Here is a 16,868-nt window from a genome sequence, read left to right as displayed (position 1 = left end):
CCCGCCTTGTCAAAGACACTATGAAGAGGTAGGAGTCATGTGATATGAACCTCTGGCTGGTGGAACCTGTTATATTGTCTTGTTATAACTGCAAAGCTCGGTCTGCCATTTTGACATCTACAAGTGGCAGCACAGAAAAGGGGCCAGTACCCAGATTGAATACCTGGCCCCATTTACATTTTTCAACTAGAGCCTCTGTACTATCACCAACAAGACTAATCCATCTAAGCATGCCTATCTCCTCGTGTGAAGTCAACTTCAGTGCAAAAGTGAATTATACAGCATTGGTTTTTAACCTGTCAGCATCCATGAAGAATTGGACTTTGATTTTAAACTCTGGATTCATATGAAACAATAATTTCTTTCTCTGTGATTTTTGCCCTGTAAATCTTTCTTTTCTCCATCCCTCTTTATGTTTGAGTGCACTGTGGCTGTTGCAACACTCTTGTGTTTCAGAGTGTGCAAATGAACTAACTCTTTGCATTCACCCTGTCTCAAGTTTGCTATGAAATTATGCATAGAAAATTGGATCGCACCAAAACTGAGGAGTTGTGAAATATGCTACTACTTATAAAAGGGAAGGGAAATTAAAGCACCTTTCTGTTTACGGACAGGTGGCAAAAGGAGAAATCAGGATTGTTTAAATTAACTTCTCTCCTGTTTGTAACAATTCAGAAGGAACAAGAGGATAATGAAGGAAAGAGTAGGGACGATTGAAGATCCAAAAAGTCTATTTAGGTTGTGGATGTGGTTATTAATGACAAATCATAGGAGAGAGGGATGATGCAGACCTTATAGTTGTGAAGGAAGTCTGAAATATTGGATGGTGTGAACATCATGGGAGGGGGGATTCTTTCAGGTTCTCAGGGTCAAAGATGAAGGTTTTATTGAGTGTCTTGAAGGAGGGATGTAAGGATGGAATTCCAGAGCTTGGGATCTGTGCATCATGGTGGAGCCATGAAAAATTGGAAATGAACAAAAAGCCAGAATTTGTGGGGCTGGATGAGGTTACCTAGATAGGGTGCTGCCACAAGGCTGTGTTGGAGTTCATAGAGTCTCTACTGTGCTGAAGGATGCCATTCAGCTTGCACTGATAACAATTGCACCCAGGCTCCCTCCCCATAGTCTCACATGTCCCCCTGACACTAAGGGGCAATTTAGCATGACCAATCCACCTAACCTGCACGTCTTTGGAGTATGGGAGGAAACCAGAGCACCCAGAGGAAACCCGTGTAGACACAGGGAGAACATGCAAATGCCACACAGTCATCCAAGGCTGGAAATGAACCTGGTCTCTGGTGTTGTGAGTTGGCAGTGCTGACAACTTTGCTACCATGCTGCCCATGTTGGGGTTTGAATACAAAGATGAGAATTTTTAAAATGCTCAACTCAAACGTGGTATAAATCTAATTGAAAAATGATGCTACTTCATATTTGACATAATTAAAATAACATCAGGCTGTTCGACAAAGTTCATGTTGTCCACGCACTTTCTGCAAAAAGACTTGAATTTATGTAGCACCTTTCACAACTGCAGGACATTAAAGTGCTTTTAACTAATGACTTTTTTTAAAAAAATTCTTTTTCACTTCAAATTCTCTGCTGGTGATAGGGAAAGTAAAGCTGTGTGACATTTCTTAAATTAATATTGCACTCATTTGAAAGGTGTGCCCGAACAACTGCCAGAATGTGGCAACTAGGGGATTTTCACAGTTACTTCATTGCAGTGTTAATGCAAGCCTGCTTGTGACACTGATAAATAATTTAAGCATGCTTCACTCTAACTTCAGTTCGATCTTCCAACTTGTCATGTGTGAACAAGATTAGTCCAGATGAACTGCTGACTTTATAACCCTTAACCCTCATCAGATTCCCAAAATGATTTAACTGATAATATTTTAAGGGCGTGATGGCAACTCAAAGGTATCTCCCGTCAAGAGGATTGGCGATGTTTATTTCTCTCCGGAGTTGTGCGCTCCATTCACTAGACCTGTCAGCCATCAATCATCGCTGTTTACTGCTGGCTTTCCCGGATGTCCTGTGCTGCTCAGCGCCGAGTCCATATTGTGACAGAGTTCTGCAGTGGGTTCATCTCAGTTGTGTTCAGGTAAGGCTAAGTAGCTTTCCTGTGTAAGACAGTGAGATATTGTGCTGTCTGGAGTTGAGGATTGGCAGTGCCTGGGTTTTTTTGGGAGGCTGGTCGCAAGCCGCTACCACACTGTAGCGCAATGTTGCAGAATGTCGCGGGGAATGGATACACAGGAGTGAGCGCGAGGCTCTCCGGCCTGCTGGGTCCCGCCCCCTCCCCTCTGCTGGTTGGTCTAAGGTGCCATTGAGGGGCGCGGCCTTGCGGGTGAAGCGCTCTGATTGGTGAAGTGTGTTGTCAGTCAAAAGGGGAGGTGGTAAAGGAGCTGCTACAAAGTAGCGGCGGCCGCGGCTGGGCGACTCAGGGTAGTGTTTGGCGCAGTGTTGATCGTCTTAGACCGCGGTGGGACAAGTTCAGCATCTCTTCCAGCCATTGGAGATGTGGTGGGTAAATGTCCTGGGGATTGTCGGCCGGCCAGTTTGTGAGGAGCTTTGACCGTGACTTTCACACTTGAGTGGCTTGATGCGCTGCTTGTCTGAGGGAGGGGAAAGGGGGAGTTTAACACGTGCTGTCTTTTTGCTGCATGTTGGAGTCAAAGCTGCGCCTTTCCAGCCATTATATAAGTCGTCACCGCGCCTCACCGATCGGAATCTTGTCATTCTGTACATCCCGATCCATCCTTTTTAAGGATTTATTCTCCTCAGCACTGGCTCTCAATGACCAGTCAGCTGTCCGAAGGCGAGGAAACTATATTTATAGTTTTATTTATTGACTTGAGGTATTCGTCGAGGGTAACGAGAAACGGTCAGGATGGGCCGAAGGGCTTCTTTCCGTGCTGTAAAAGTCTGACTATTTCGGAAGCCATTAAGCTGTTAGTTTTTATGTGTAGCAAGCATTGTGCACGTGTGCAGCCTTAGTTTCGAACCCGTGGAGATTGATATTGTAACCTTTTTACCTTGTAACAGTCGCGATAGGGGCCAAAATAGCGGCACTGGTTTAATTTTTAAGGGTAGTGGCCCACCAATCTCTTTCAAGTCGCCAAAACCGTAAAAAAGTGGTAGTCAGCTTGTCTCAGTTGACATAAGCCAGAAGTTCGTGCGTTCAAGTAGCATACTAGGCCTCGAGTCTAATTTGCACTGTGGGAGTTACTGTCAGAGGTGCTGTCCTTCACATGTGTGATATTTAGTTCCAGTCCTCATTACCCTGTTAAAGTAGGTATGAAAAAAAAAATCCATTTAATTAAATCCAATAATTGAATTAAATAATCCTAACCAGCACGTCCGACATGCTGGTTAGGTGCTTTTCTCCCTCAGTGTACCCAAACTGGTGCTGTAGCCTGGTGTCTAGGGGGGTTCACAGCAACTTCATTGCAATGTCAGTGTAAACCTATTTGTGACACTAAAAAATATTAGCTAGTTTTGTACCTGGGGCAATATTCCAGCCTCAATCATTATCACTAAAATAGATTAACTGAGCATTTATCTTATTTGGGATTTTCATGCATTGAAAAAGTCAGCCATGTTTTTTAAACAGCTACTTGTGATGTGTCTTTGCTGTTAATTGTAATGTGAAGTACTCCAGATATTGAAATATTATGTTTATCTCTAAATTTTTATTTAGTCTTATCAAGATAAGAGATGGTTGATTCTTTAATTATTTCAGCCTTTAGAATAGAATTGATTTGTAATGTAATTTTTGTTGGCTACTGGCTACAAAAGATTAGACCACAGGCCACTTGTGCCCTCTTGTGTCCTTGTATATTTTGGTAGTTAATTGTACCATTTATGCCCCAGGCTTAAGCCCTGATTTGGATTGAACAGCAGATCATAGCCAGGATGGTGGTAGGGCTGCATTCTACCATGAAGCAAGGGAGGAATGGCTAAGACTGTTACTTTGGTTAACTGATCTGTAACCTTTGCAAGATCAAACCAACTGATGGTCTTTTGTTATAGAGGTGAAACTAACACATTCCATGATTCATTTCTTTACCCAAGTATATTTTCAGTGCAGATGAAGGGCAATCACCCTATTGAGTGTGTACTAATTCTGAAAGAGCAATTTGGTTAATACCTATCCATTGCCCATTCTCTGAAACCATTTGGGAAGCCTCGATTGAATCTGCTTCCATCACTTCCTCGGAGCATTCCAATCACCATGTACTACGTAAAGGAAGTTTTCCCTTGTGTTGCCTAGTGGTCCTTTTTTCATTCACTTTAAAATTGTCTCATCCATTTCTGGAACTTCATGCCCATCAGAATTTCTCACTTTTGCAGTCCAGACTCCTCATAATTTTCAAAACCTCTGAATTTCCCCTTGGCCTTCTCAAAGGAGAACAACCCCAGATTTCCCTATCCATCCATGTAACTGAAATCCATCATTCATAGAATAGTTATTGTAAATTTTCTCCACACCCTCTCCAAAGGTATCAAATAGCTATTTCCTCTGAAATTTTATTTGGCACAAACCATTGCCTTCATTAGAGATGGAGTAAGGGTTAGAGTGGTAGTTGAGGGAAAGAAAATGCATTTTGGGAAGGGAGAAATGTGAACCTCTACTGGAAAAATGTATTTGTGTATGTTGAGCAGAGATTAGCATGTAAAGCTTTGACCTTAAGTTGTGATTTGAGAGCTGACTTCCCCCTAAGATAAAATGAAAATGGCCAAACTGGTGCATTAAGAATTGAAAATGATGCAGGGGAAGAGATTCGATATAACTATTCGGCATGACAGGTGTGTTCTATTTGTTTGATTCCTATATTATACAGTACAGCTGTATCCTGTTATCAATTTTTCCTCAGCTTATTGAAGCTTCTGAAGCAGGAATGGGTCTAGTTGCTTTGTGCAGTGGAATCTTTCACTATTTGAAAAATCACTGTAAATCTGTGAACTGGCTAAAGTAATGCAGAGCTGAAAAATAAGCTGTGACTAATCATAATGGAATGCAGCAAATCATTCAGTTCAATTTTTAATATGTTCTGTACCATTACTTAATCATACTACAATAGTAAAGTCTTAAAATGCGTGGAATTATAAAGCTGTTTTCAGGGTCTTATCTATGGATATATAGTATGGTTTGGATGACGTTCTATGTAGATTTATTTTTAGTGTATCTCTGTTTTGCCTTGTACCCAGCTGAGAAGGCAGGCAGACCAATTTGTTTGGAAATTTCTGCCAGTATCTGTTTGAAATTGGTTGCTAGAGGGTATGCAAGATATATTTGCCAGTAGATAAGTGCCTGGTGACAGTTTAGTGGTGGTGGTGCAGCAGTATGTGACTGTGCCAATATTGTAATTCACTGAGCAGAGTGCTTTGCATGATATACCTTAATTCAAAATGAGTTTAAATTAATGCTGCTTGTCAGTGGTTTATAGTGTAGCGTGATGTACCATTGTAGTGCTTTTAAATAAAGTACTTTTTACATTTCTCATACCAATGATCACTGCTTGTCAGTTTTTGCGCAACCCAAGATGTTGCATATTTGCACTGAGGGCTTCAATTCAGTAGCTTATTTTTATATAAGAGCAAAATGATGATGTAGGCTTTTAAAACGAGATATTGAATAAGTTGAGGCTTGTCATTTCTGGTTCAGAGATGTAATGTATTTTTGGGAAAAGACAAACGTTTGTCATGCACTTCAGATTTCTTTTTTACTTAAGAATCCCTTCTTCACATTGCTTCACCCATCTCAGTTATTATCTATTATTTTCGAATGTTTTGTTCACTCAACTTTGGTCTTTAGCCTTCATCAGTGGCAGAGGTTACATAGAACACTACAGTACAAACAGGCCCTTCGGCCCACAAGTTGCGCTGATCACATCTATACCTACCAAGCCATGGAACTATCTAACTCCCAATCCCATGTACTCATCCAGAAGTCTTTTAAAAGACCCCGGTGAGTTTGCCTCTACCACCACCGGCTGCCGATTCCACTCACTCACCACCCTCTGAGTGAAAAAAAACTTACCCCTAACATCTCCTCTGTACTTGCTTCCTAGCACCTTAAACCTGTGTCCTCTCGTAGTGACCATTTCAGCCCTGGAAAATAGCCTCAGAATCCACCCTATCTATCCTCTCAACGTTTCATAAACCTCAGGTTGCCTCTCAACCTTTGTCTCTCCAAGGAGAAGAGACCTAGCTCTCTCAACCTGTCTTCATAAGGCATGCCTCCCAATCCAGGCAACATCCTTGTAAATCTCCTCTGCACCCTCTCAATAGCTTCCACATCCTTCCTGTAGTGAGGTGACCAGAACTGCGCACAGTACTCCAAGTGGGGCCTGACAAGGGTCCTATAAAGTTGCAGCATTACCTCCCGACTCCTAAACTCAGTCCCTCGATTAATGAAGGCCAGTACTCCAGACATCACCTTGACCACATCCTCCACCTGCAAGGCTGATTTAACAGTCCTATGGACCCGGACCCCAAGATCCTTCTGCTCTTCAACCCTGCTAAGACTCCTACCCTTGATATTGTACTCCTGCATCCTGTTAGTCCTGCCAAAATGGACCATGACGTTTTTATCCGTGTTGAAGTCCATCTGCCACTTCTCCGCCCAGTCTTGCATCCTATCTGTCATGCTGCAACTTCTGACATCCCTCCAGACTATCCACAACATCAACCTTCGTATCGTTGGTGAACTCACTAACCCATCCCTCCACTTCCTCATCCAAGTCATTTATGAAAATGACAAACAGCAAGGGTCCTAGAACAGATCCCTGGGGCACTCCACTGGTGACCCATCCACAACCGCTCTCTGCCTTCTGCAGGCAAGCCAGTTCTGGATCCACAAGGCCAAAGCCCCTTGGATCCCATGCCCTCTTACCTGTTCAAGAAGTCTTGCGTGGGGTACCTTATCAAACACCTTGCTGAAGTCCATGTAAACCACGTCCACCACTCTTCCTTTGTCAATGCGTTCAGTCACATTTTCAAAGAACTCAGCTCAGCCTGTAAGGCACGACCTGCCCTTGACAAAGCTGTGCTGACTATTCCTGATCGTTCTAAACTTCTCTAAATGCTCATAAATCTTGTCCCTCAGAATCCTCTCCATCAACTTACCAATCACTGAGGTCAGACTCACCGGTCGGTAATTTCCTGGGCTGTCCCTGTTCCCTTTCTTGAAAATAGGAACCACATCTGCAATCCTCCAGAACCTCTCCCATCTCCATCGACGAGGCAGAGATCATCGCCAGGGGCTCTGCAATCACGTCCCTCACCTCCCACAGTAACCTGGGGTACATCCCATCCGGTCCTGGCGACTTATCTATCTTGATAGCATTTAAAAGTTCCAACACATCCTCCTTCTTAATATCCACATACTCAATCTTTTCAGTCTGCCGCAAACCTGTAGTACAACCTCCCAAATCACTTTCCACCGTGAATACCGAGGCAAAGTACTCATTAAGCACCTCTGCCATTTCTTCTGGTTCCACACGGACTTTTCCCCTTCACCTTATTTAGGTCCTGTCCCTTCTTTGCTCATCCTTTTGCTCTTCACATATTTGTAGAACGCCTTGGGATTCTCCTTAATTTTACCTGCCAAGGCCTTCTCATGTCCCCTTCTGGCTCTCCTAATTTCCTTTTTTAAGCTCCTTTCTACAAGCCTTGTACTCCTCTAGATCCTTAACATCTCTTAGCTCTCTGAACCTTTTATACGCCTTTCTTTTCTTCCTGACCAGGTTCACCACAACCTTCGTGCACCATGGCTCCCGCAACCTACCAAAACCTCCTTGACTCATCGGAACGTTGTCGTGCAGAGCTCCAGTCAAACATTCCTTGAAAATTCTCCACCTTCCTTTAGTACTTTTCCCCAAGAACACCACCTTCCAGTTTACTCGTCCAATTGTCTGCCTAATGTTGTCATATTTCCCCTTACTCCAGACAAACACCTTCCTAGCCTGCCTGATCCTATCTTTCCAATGCTATCGTGAAGGAGATAGAATTATGATCTCCATCCCCGAGATACTGTCCCACCGAGAGATCCGTCAGCTGTCCTGGTTCATTAGCCAGCACCAGATCAAGTACAGCCTCTCCTCTCGTAGGCTTATCCACGTGGTGTGTCAGGAAACCCTCCCGAACACACCTAACAAACTCCTCCCCATCCAAACCCCTTATCCTAGGTTATCTGTCTGCTTCCTGTATCTCGCTATAAACAAGTTCTTGTCAATTTTGCCTTGGTCCAATTCTTTAGCCCCTCTGCTTCTGTTTCTCTCCTTTTGTGAAGTGCCTTAGGAAATTGTTCTGCATAGTGTGGATGTTAAGAATAGAAAATACTGGAAATACTCAGCAGGTGAGGCAGCATCTGTGGAGCAGACAAAGTTAATATTTCAGTTCTGATGAACAGTCGTTGATCTAAGATATTAGCTGCTGTGCTATCAACAGATGTTACCTGACCTGTTGCATATTTCTGGCATTTTAATTTTATACATTGATTCACGCTGTTTGTTGCTGTGGATTAAGTATTTTGTTGCAAATTTTGAAGAAGGGTATTTGAATTTTTAATAACCAAAATGATCAAGAAAATATGGAAATAGTCAATAGCTTGTGAAAGGGTAAGAATATGGGAATCTGCTGCTCAAGTTGTTTCCACAGCTGTGGAACATTATCTGCCCTGACTCTGAGCATGTGATTGTGACTTCTCATTTGCTTCATTTTGACTGCCAGAATATTCTTTGTTAGCCAAATGGATTCTGCTGTAAATCTGTATTTTTTTTGGCTTAACATTCTCTTAACGCTGTTACAATTTGTGTATGTCTGTCACTTAAACTTATGAACAGTAGGCATTGGAAACTTTGGATGACAACTCCAGATCTCACCTACAACCTAATGCCTCAGTTAAGTATACATTTAAGAACATAAGAACATAAGAAATAGGAGCAGGAGTAGGCCTTCGAGCCTGCCCCGCCATTCAATAAGATCATGGCTGATCTGTCGCTGCTCAGTTCCACTTTCCCGCTTTCTCCCCATAACCCTTAATCCCCTCTCTTATCAAAAACCCATCAACCCGCGTCTTAAAAATATTTAGCGAGGCAGCCTCCACCACTTCAACGGGCAGAGAATTCCAGAGATTCACCACCCTTTGAGTGAAGAAGTTCCTCCTCAACTCCGTTCTAAACCGCCCCCCTTTTATCTTGAGGCTGTGCCCCCTAGTCCTACTGTCTTTTTTGAGTGGGAAGAGTCTCTCCACCTCTATCCTATCCATCCCATTCAACATCTTGTACGTCTCAATGAGATCTCCCCTCATTCTTCTAAACTCTAACGAGTACAAGCCTAGTTTATTCAGCCTCTCCTCATAGCTCAACCCCCTCAACTCCGGTATCAGCCTAGTAAACCTCCTCTGCACTCCCTCCAAGGCCAAAATATCTTTGCGCAGGTGTGGCGCCCAAAACTGCACACAGTACTCCAGCTGCGGCCTCACCAATGCCCTATACAGCTGCAGCAAGACCTCCCTACTTTTATATTCATACCCCCTTGCTATGAAGGCCAGCATCCCATTTGCCTTCCTGACCACCTGCTGCACCTGCAAGCTGGGTTTTTGCGACTCATGCACAAGGACCCCGAGGTCCCTCTGCACCGTCGCCTGCTGCAGTTCTTCGCCCCGTAAGTAATAGTCCTTCCTACCATTCTTCCTACCAAAGTGGACCACCTCACACTTGCCAACATTAAATTCCATTTGCCATTTCCTGGCCCATTCGCCCAGCCTATCTAGATCCTTCTGCAGACTCTCCACACCCTCCGCACAATTTGCCGTTCCCCCAATCTTGGTGTCATCCGCAAATTTCGACACCCTACACTCGGTTCCCTCCTCCAGATCATCTATATAAATGGTAAAAAGCTGAGGCCCCAGCACCGACCCCTGGGGCACTCCACTAGTCACCATCCGCCAATCCGAATAGCACCCGTTGACCCCCACTCTCTGCCTCCTATTTGACAACCAATCCTCAATCCACGCTAACACCCTACCCCCCAACTCCATGTCCCTCGACCTTCTGCAATAACCTCTTGTGAGGTACTTTGTCAAACGCCTTCTGAAAATCTAGAAGGACCACATCCACCGGCTCTCCTCTATCCACCGCCCTAGACACATCCTCATAGAACTCCAGTAAATTTGTCAGACACGACTTCCCTTTAATGAAACCGTGCTGCGTCTGCTCTATCAAGCAATTCCCTTCAAGATGCCTCACAATTTCCTCCTTAATGACAGATTCTAACAATTTAGAAATAGATAAGCCTCTGCTTCTTTATATCAACTGATTTTCTTGATTGGATTCCTGTTGTCGTCTTCTCCTGGATCAGTGTTCTTTGATTAAAATTATAACATAACCTTATCTGTACTACTTGGAGAGGTGGAAGTGGTTACTTTAACTCTATTGCGGGCTGTTTGGACAACTTATGTCCCTGCTGTTTCTATAATGAGTGCATTGATATCATTGCAATTTATCTGTATATGGTGACTGGTTTACTTTGTGATGTAAAGGCAGAAAATAATTTGGATAGTTCTAAAAAGCATTAGGATATTTTTCAGCACAGAAGTGGTTTAATAAAACCTAATTAATGGTCAGAATTATGGGAATAGACTGAAAAATGCCAATAGAAAAGTGAGTTAAATGGAAATTAAGTCTGAAATCAAACATTAACACTAGTTGTTGTTTCCAATAACTCCTCACTTCAATTGAAATTGTCTGAAGAACTTGTTTACATATCACTAATAGTTTATTTAGCAAGATAATGACTGCTTCTCTATGTACACTTAATAGCACTTGTTGAGCTTTATCATTTTAAAACTTGTATAGTTTACTAAGATTGCAGGAGTAGTAAGAACTTTAGTGGTCACAGGGTGTTGGGCTTAATAGGCTTTAGCATCCAAAATAGTGTGAACAGCTACTTGAACTACCTAGAAAAATGGGCATTATTCTGCCTAAACAGAGCTTTTTGCAGTTGATCCATTGGTAATGACATAATGTAGCTCAATTTGCCTGATACAGGTGACTGCATGGGATAAGGAGGGAAACTGTAAGGGATAAAGTTTGTAAAGTAGTTAACCAGCATCCATGGAATTATACCCCATCTAGGGCTGACTGCAAGACAGACAAAGAACTTTTTTGGATGGAGATGAGGATATTTTGATGTGCAAGTTGACTCCAGTAGCGTGAGCTTTCGTCATGAAGTTTCCTCCTTACTGCACACAGGTTCAGAATACTTTGGGTTTTGGGCCTAATGCATGTTGTCCCCCCAATTAGTATAACTACAGCAATGGCATTGCTGGTATCATTCAGTGAGTTGCAAGTACAGTGAAGGCAAATTGGGGATAAAACAGAAAATGCAGAGCCAGACAATGATCACCTCTGTCGCTTGATGACTTTGTACCAACAAAATTCTGTCCCCCATTTTTGTTCTCTGGTACTGTCAAAGTTATCATTGCAGTCCCATCCTTCAAGACTCTAATATAGCAGCTATTCTGTTTGTGAACATGCTTCTCTCTACAGTTTCTGTCCGTTTACTTCCCCAGTTTCCGTAACCTTATTTAATGTCTTAGATACAATTCCTACTCCCTTGATCCCAGAGCTTACTACGCAGTTCACTTTACTGGTTCCAATATTAGATGATTTCCACTCCCTTCCAAAATCGAACTAATCCTCATGAGTTATCTTCAAAATCCCATCCCTTTTTTGCGATTTTTCATTTCCGTTGCCATTTCTCCATAAATCCTGATTTTAAAATTCTCTTTCCAACCATCACAATTCTTTTGAAGCTAAATTGACCATTACTAGGATCCTGCTGGGTGACCCTTTTACTTTATCCCTTGTGGTTCTTCACATTTGGTGCAGTGGGATTATTCTTATGATTCCACTTGTACCAATTGTGTTTAAACATTAGCAGGTTGTCTCCAGCAATTATTTCTCTTTGCATTTTGGAGCACTTCATTCCAGAATCCTGCAAGGATCTATACTTGGCTCCTTTTACCACCTCCATTCAACTCTTAACCATCTGTAGATGCAAGGTTAGCATTTCCATGCACTTGGATGACACAGAACTCCTTCAATCCATTACCACTCTTAACCCTGAGACTGCTATTTAACTGCTCCAGACAGCTGATGCTATATTTAATCTTGAAAATGTTCTCTTCAATTCTAAAACTAAACAGATGTTTTAAAATTAAAACAAATTATGATAATTTCTCTCAGTGTCTCTGTTCCCTGCTTTTTTTCCCTTCCCCCAACACAAAGTCACTCTTTTCATAAATTCCAGAATTCTTTTGATTTCATACAGGCAGCAGAGAATCAATAGCTAGGAAATTGGAAAGAGAATATTAGAAGTGATTGAAATTTGAACAATATCTGATACGTTAAAAGCAGTAACAGTTGTCTGTTTAAATTGATCGTTCTCAAACTGGGGTCTGTGGAGACTTTCTAACTACTCTACAAAATAGTCAATAATGCTGCTGGCTTCTCGTAAATGTATTTTACAACAGTCCCATAAGATACAGCATAGCTACTTTCAGATTGGACTAATTGTATGATAATTCATGATGGTTTGCACGGAAGAAGCCTTTTCCTTTTTTGCATTAGAAACAACTGTCCGATTTGCTGTTACCTTCTAGGGGTGATGCTTTAATCAAAACGAGAGCAAGCAGTGAAGTGGGGGCTAGATATGGGTTTGGTGCTAGCTCGTGGAGTGAGAGCAATGTGCACACCTAGTAGCCACAGACAGTGGACTGGTTGTCTCAACGATGCTCCACATGCACATGCGCCAGCTGGTGAGCACTGAAAAGTTGGTGTAATGTGAGTGCCTCTATTGCTTCTCTTCAGTTTTGGGATGCGATGGGGCACTGTAGAATTTTACACATTTGGGAGGAAAAACATAGACTTCACTCATTTAGTGTAGCATTTATTCTTGCTGAAGTGGAATTGAAATGAACAGATTCTAGATATTCAAAATATGTTGTGTCATGTTTTCATTTTTGAGCACCATTTTGATGGGATTGGGGAGGGGACATGAACCACTTGTAAAGATCTTCCAACCAAAGCATTTTGGGAATCATTGATTTAATTATTGGCCTAAACCTCACTAAAAGTTGATGCTGTAACAATTATCAGCATTTAGTAACATTCTGTAAAGTGTGCTTATAGTTATCTGGTTAAGCCTCTAAATTTGAAGAGGATGGTGTTGTGCTGCAAGCAGCAACAAATTGGACTATACATATTCATCAAGGATTGTGACTCACCAAGGATCAAATGTCATGACGTTAAATGAAATAACAATGTGAAACCCTTGAGTGGGTCATGCAGCATCTGTGGAGAGTGAGGCGTTAATGCTTCAGGATGCTTGCCTTTCATTAGAATTGATACACATAGGATGAACAACTTTTTAGGCAAGTACAAAGCCAATGCTATCTGGTGTTGTAGAGCTCAAACAATCGACTAAAAGGATGATAGTGCAGTGCAAAAATGATGGAACAAGTTGCTTTTAAAAAAGGTGGGGATGATGGTAGTGTAAATAAGCAAAAGGTTGGAAGGATGGTAAATCTGGTGAAGGTGAGAGCTTGCTCAAGATGAAAGAAAGGCAGGTAGACTATTGATGCAGACCACACTTCTGGTAATGTGTGAAAAGAGGATTCCATCCATGAAATTTGATGCTGAAAAGAATACTCACCAGGCAAAATTGCTTTGAACAGAAATTTGATCATTCACAAGAATTGTTTTCTGATCAGAGATGCAGTGGTTTTTATGCAAATATATTTTACCATTGTATCTTGCTAAACAGAGAAATATTCCCTTTTAGGCAACAACATTGTAATTTTTACATAGAAGCAAGTTTTTTAAATTTTTAAGCATGCATTTTGATGTCATAGCCTAATATTTGTTTAGTGACACCTGCACACATTTTGTACAGAAGATAATTTAAAAATTTGAGTTAAACAAGCTATAGCCCAACACTCAAATCCTAATCTTCTTTGGAACATAAGTGTCACGACTTTTTTATCTCTGCATAGTTATCTTTTGTCTATAAATTATGTAATTCTTATCTCTGTCTAGGTTTATGAAACGATGACATTTTCTCTCACTATGGTTTTGTCTGAAATTGGAGGGAGGGAAATTGTAAGATTTCAGCAACTCTAATGTGACTGATCTCTTAAAGCCTTAATGTGATCTTAAGAATAAGGTTATTCCTTACCTAGGAATGGGGGACAAAATAATTTGCATTTCATGTTTCTTCTAAATACAGTGTCATGTTTTTCAATAACATTTTTGGAGTAAATGAAAGGTTGTGTATTCTGCATATTCTAAGACAACTGCTCATTTTTCTTGCCCCGTTATCTGGGCTTGGAAATAAAGAGCATTCACTGTTTTAAATGTTAAGTTGCTCAATTTGACGTAGTGTATTGTCTCAAGTTTGAAAAAAACAACACATTGAAACAGCTTCTGGTTTAAGAATCTCATCCTGGAGAGAAATAAAGGATGTACAAATTACCTGAGTGAAATAGCGTTGTAATAGATTTAAAAAATGGAACATTAGATCATCAGTAGAATTGTTATTGAGTGAAGACCTGGGAAACAAACTCAGTAAATTTGTCACAAAGCATGCATAGTTTGTAAAACTTAAGCACATTCATCACTGAGAATCTCACACTGCAATATTTTCTCATGATTTTCTTGTATAGGATAAATGAAGCAAGAGAGACTAATGTAAAGATAAGGTTACAGTGTACAGCTGCCTGTAACTTTATGGAATGAGGTTGCAAAGTGTTGGGAAAATTATATGAATTCATGTAGCTAGAAATAACTAAATTCAAGGCTGGCATTTAAAAAAAAATACTGAAATTGAAAATATGGTGGAGAGTTGCGTGAAGGGAGCAGATGCTTTGGGGAAATAAGTTTGAAAATTTAAAATTTTAGCAAGTAAGTTGGAATGGGTAACTGTGGAACCTTGGAAATTCGTTTTCCTTGTCAATATCTCTTTTGGGATTTTTTTCTCACCTCTTTCTAATCATCTGACGTTTAAGCATGTTCAAGCTGTTTTTTTTTGTCCGATGCTTGAAAATAGTGGCCCCCTCTCCCATTGGTCCTTACCCCGCTCTTCATTATCTTCCCCAATCTTTCAGAGGTATCTCAGCCTTGTTTTTGCACGTGAAACCTTGTGTTTATGAGGATAATTTATTTGGCTGTTCAAAAATTTGCTCATTAAATAGACTAATGTATTGATTAAGCTATTTGTTTTAAGCTCTGTTTTATTCTCCTAGTGATTTTTGAAGTGCAGTACTTTTCAGCTATTTATAGTCTTAAAAATTGTCTCCTGTAGCCTCTTGTGTTTGTTTTTCTTGCATTTTAGTTACAATGTTTACACCTGTCTGGTCTATTATGTGTGACTCAGTCTGAAAGAAATCTCTTCTGTACAAGGAGCAAATTATTTTAAACAAGAACTTAATTCCCATTTTTCTTGTCTATTTTTATCATTTTAGTGATATGAGATCTGGCTTGAGTGATCCCAGTCTCTCGGAATGGACTTGATAAAATTTTAAAATCAACATTTTTATTAAAAGAACTATCTTTGGATTGGACTTTTTTTTTGTGTAACTGCTAATTGATAGGTGTTGTTCAGTTGGTGCAGATTCAAATGCACAACACACTCTCTCAACATCAGTGCAATAAATGATCATCTGTTGTAGTGATGGTGGTACCTATACTATATCCCCTGCTTCGGAGACTTGGACAATCTGCAGCAGGCACCTTAAAGCACTGGAGAGGTACATCAATAGACCCTTAAGATCCTCCAAATCTTGTGGCAAGGAAAATAGTTTAACAGCAGCATCCTTTCCTAAGCCAACATGCCCAGCATTGAGGCACTAACTACTCAAAACCAGCTCTGCTCAGTGGGACATGTCATTTGTATGCTTTACATCAGACTTCTGAAGCAACTGTCCCACTTGGAATTCAGTCATGGCAGACTTTTTTGAGGCAAACAATGGAAATGCTTTCAGGATGTCCTCCAAAACATTGAAGAGATCTAAGCTACCTGCTGACTCGAGGCAGACCCTGACTTGTGACCAACCAAATTGAGGGGTTCATTCATCAGCATACTGAACACCTTGAGAGACTTTGGCAGGAACATGGAGAGGTGAAGTTGAGGCATGGGAGAGCATGTACAAATATCTCACAGCTCCTCTACCTGCCTCTGCAGGTGTTAATCTTTTAATTGTGTATTGAACTCAGTGGTCATTTTTTGAACCAGAGTAAAATGAAGTAGTTCTCGATCCTGAGGGATTGCATGTGAAGGAAACAAAAGTGGTAATGTAGACTTCACAGCATAAACAGACTGCTCAATCCTTACAAACCTTCTCCATCTTATTTCCTCTCCCATTAATTTTTTTCTACCCCTTTCTCCAGCATGTTTATTCAGATTTCACTTGAAATGCATCAGTACTATTCACCTTGGTTGTTACTGTAAGGTGTGGTTTTTTGATCTGAATGGAAAAGCAGTTGTATACCTGGTTGGTGGTGGCAGGTTATCTCACAGAAGATCTGCATTAGGAACTCATTTGCAAGCCCTTTCAGATGAATGCCACGTGAAATATTGAGTGAGAACTCCATAAATCAACAAAAGAATGGCCTCCCATTTTGGAAAGCGGAAGGGCAAAGGCTCCAATAGTTGGGATTTGAAAGTGCAGTAAAGGAATTGGGTGAACGTTTTTCACAACAGTAAATAAAGGAGGAATTGGATTGTGGTATAAAAATTGATCATGGGCAGGGTGAGTCTGCAGTATTTGGCTTTATGAAAGTCTTTAATGACCA

The 16,868-nt window shown here is 41.1% G+C and overlaps 1 protein-coding gene across 3 annotated transcripts in view; it reads left to right on the top strand.

Moving 5' to 3' along the window:
* The first annotated feature begins 2,053 nt into the window (after nt 1-2,053).
* usp36 (ubiquitin specific peptidase 36) overlaps nt 2,054-16,868 on the top strand; it is a 62,300-nt gene continuing 47,485 nt past the window's right edge. Inside the window, exon 1 of one of the 3 annotated variants that reach the window (XM_080209517.1) lies at nt 2,054-2,107. The gene's annotated coding sequence lies outside the window, so the exon portion shown is untranslated. Of the gene's footprint in view, nt 2,108-2,435; nt 2,530-16,345; nt 16,365-16,868 lie in introns of those variants that run through there. The other 2 variants (XM_080209516.1, XM_080209518.1) reach the window with 2 other exon arrangements.

The sequence above is a fragment of the Carcharhinus amblyrhynchos genome, chromosome 21, assembly GCF_965287045.1.
Source record: "Carcharhinus amblyrhynchos chromosome 21, sCarAmb.v2.hapA, whole genome shotgun sequence".
In the NCBI taxonomy this organism is placed as follows: Eukaryota; Metazoa; Chordata; class Chondrichthyes; order Carcharhiniformes; family Carcharhinidae; genus Carcharhinus; species Carcharhinus amblyrhynchos.
The sequence above is the reverse complement of the archived record's forward strand: the minus strand, read 5'-3'. Positions and strand labels throughout refer to the sequence as shown.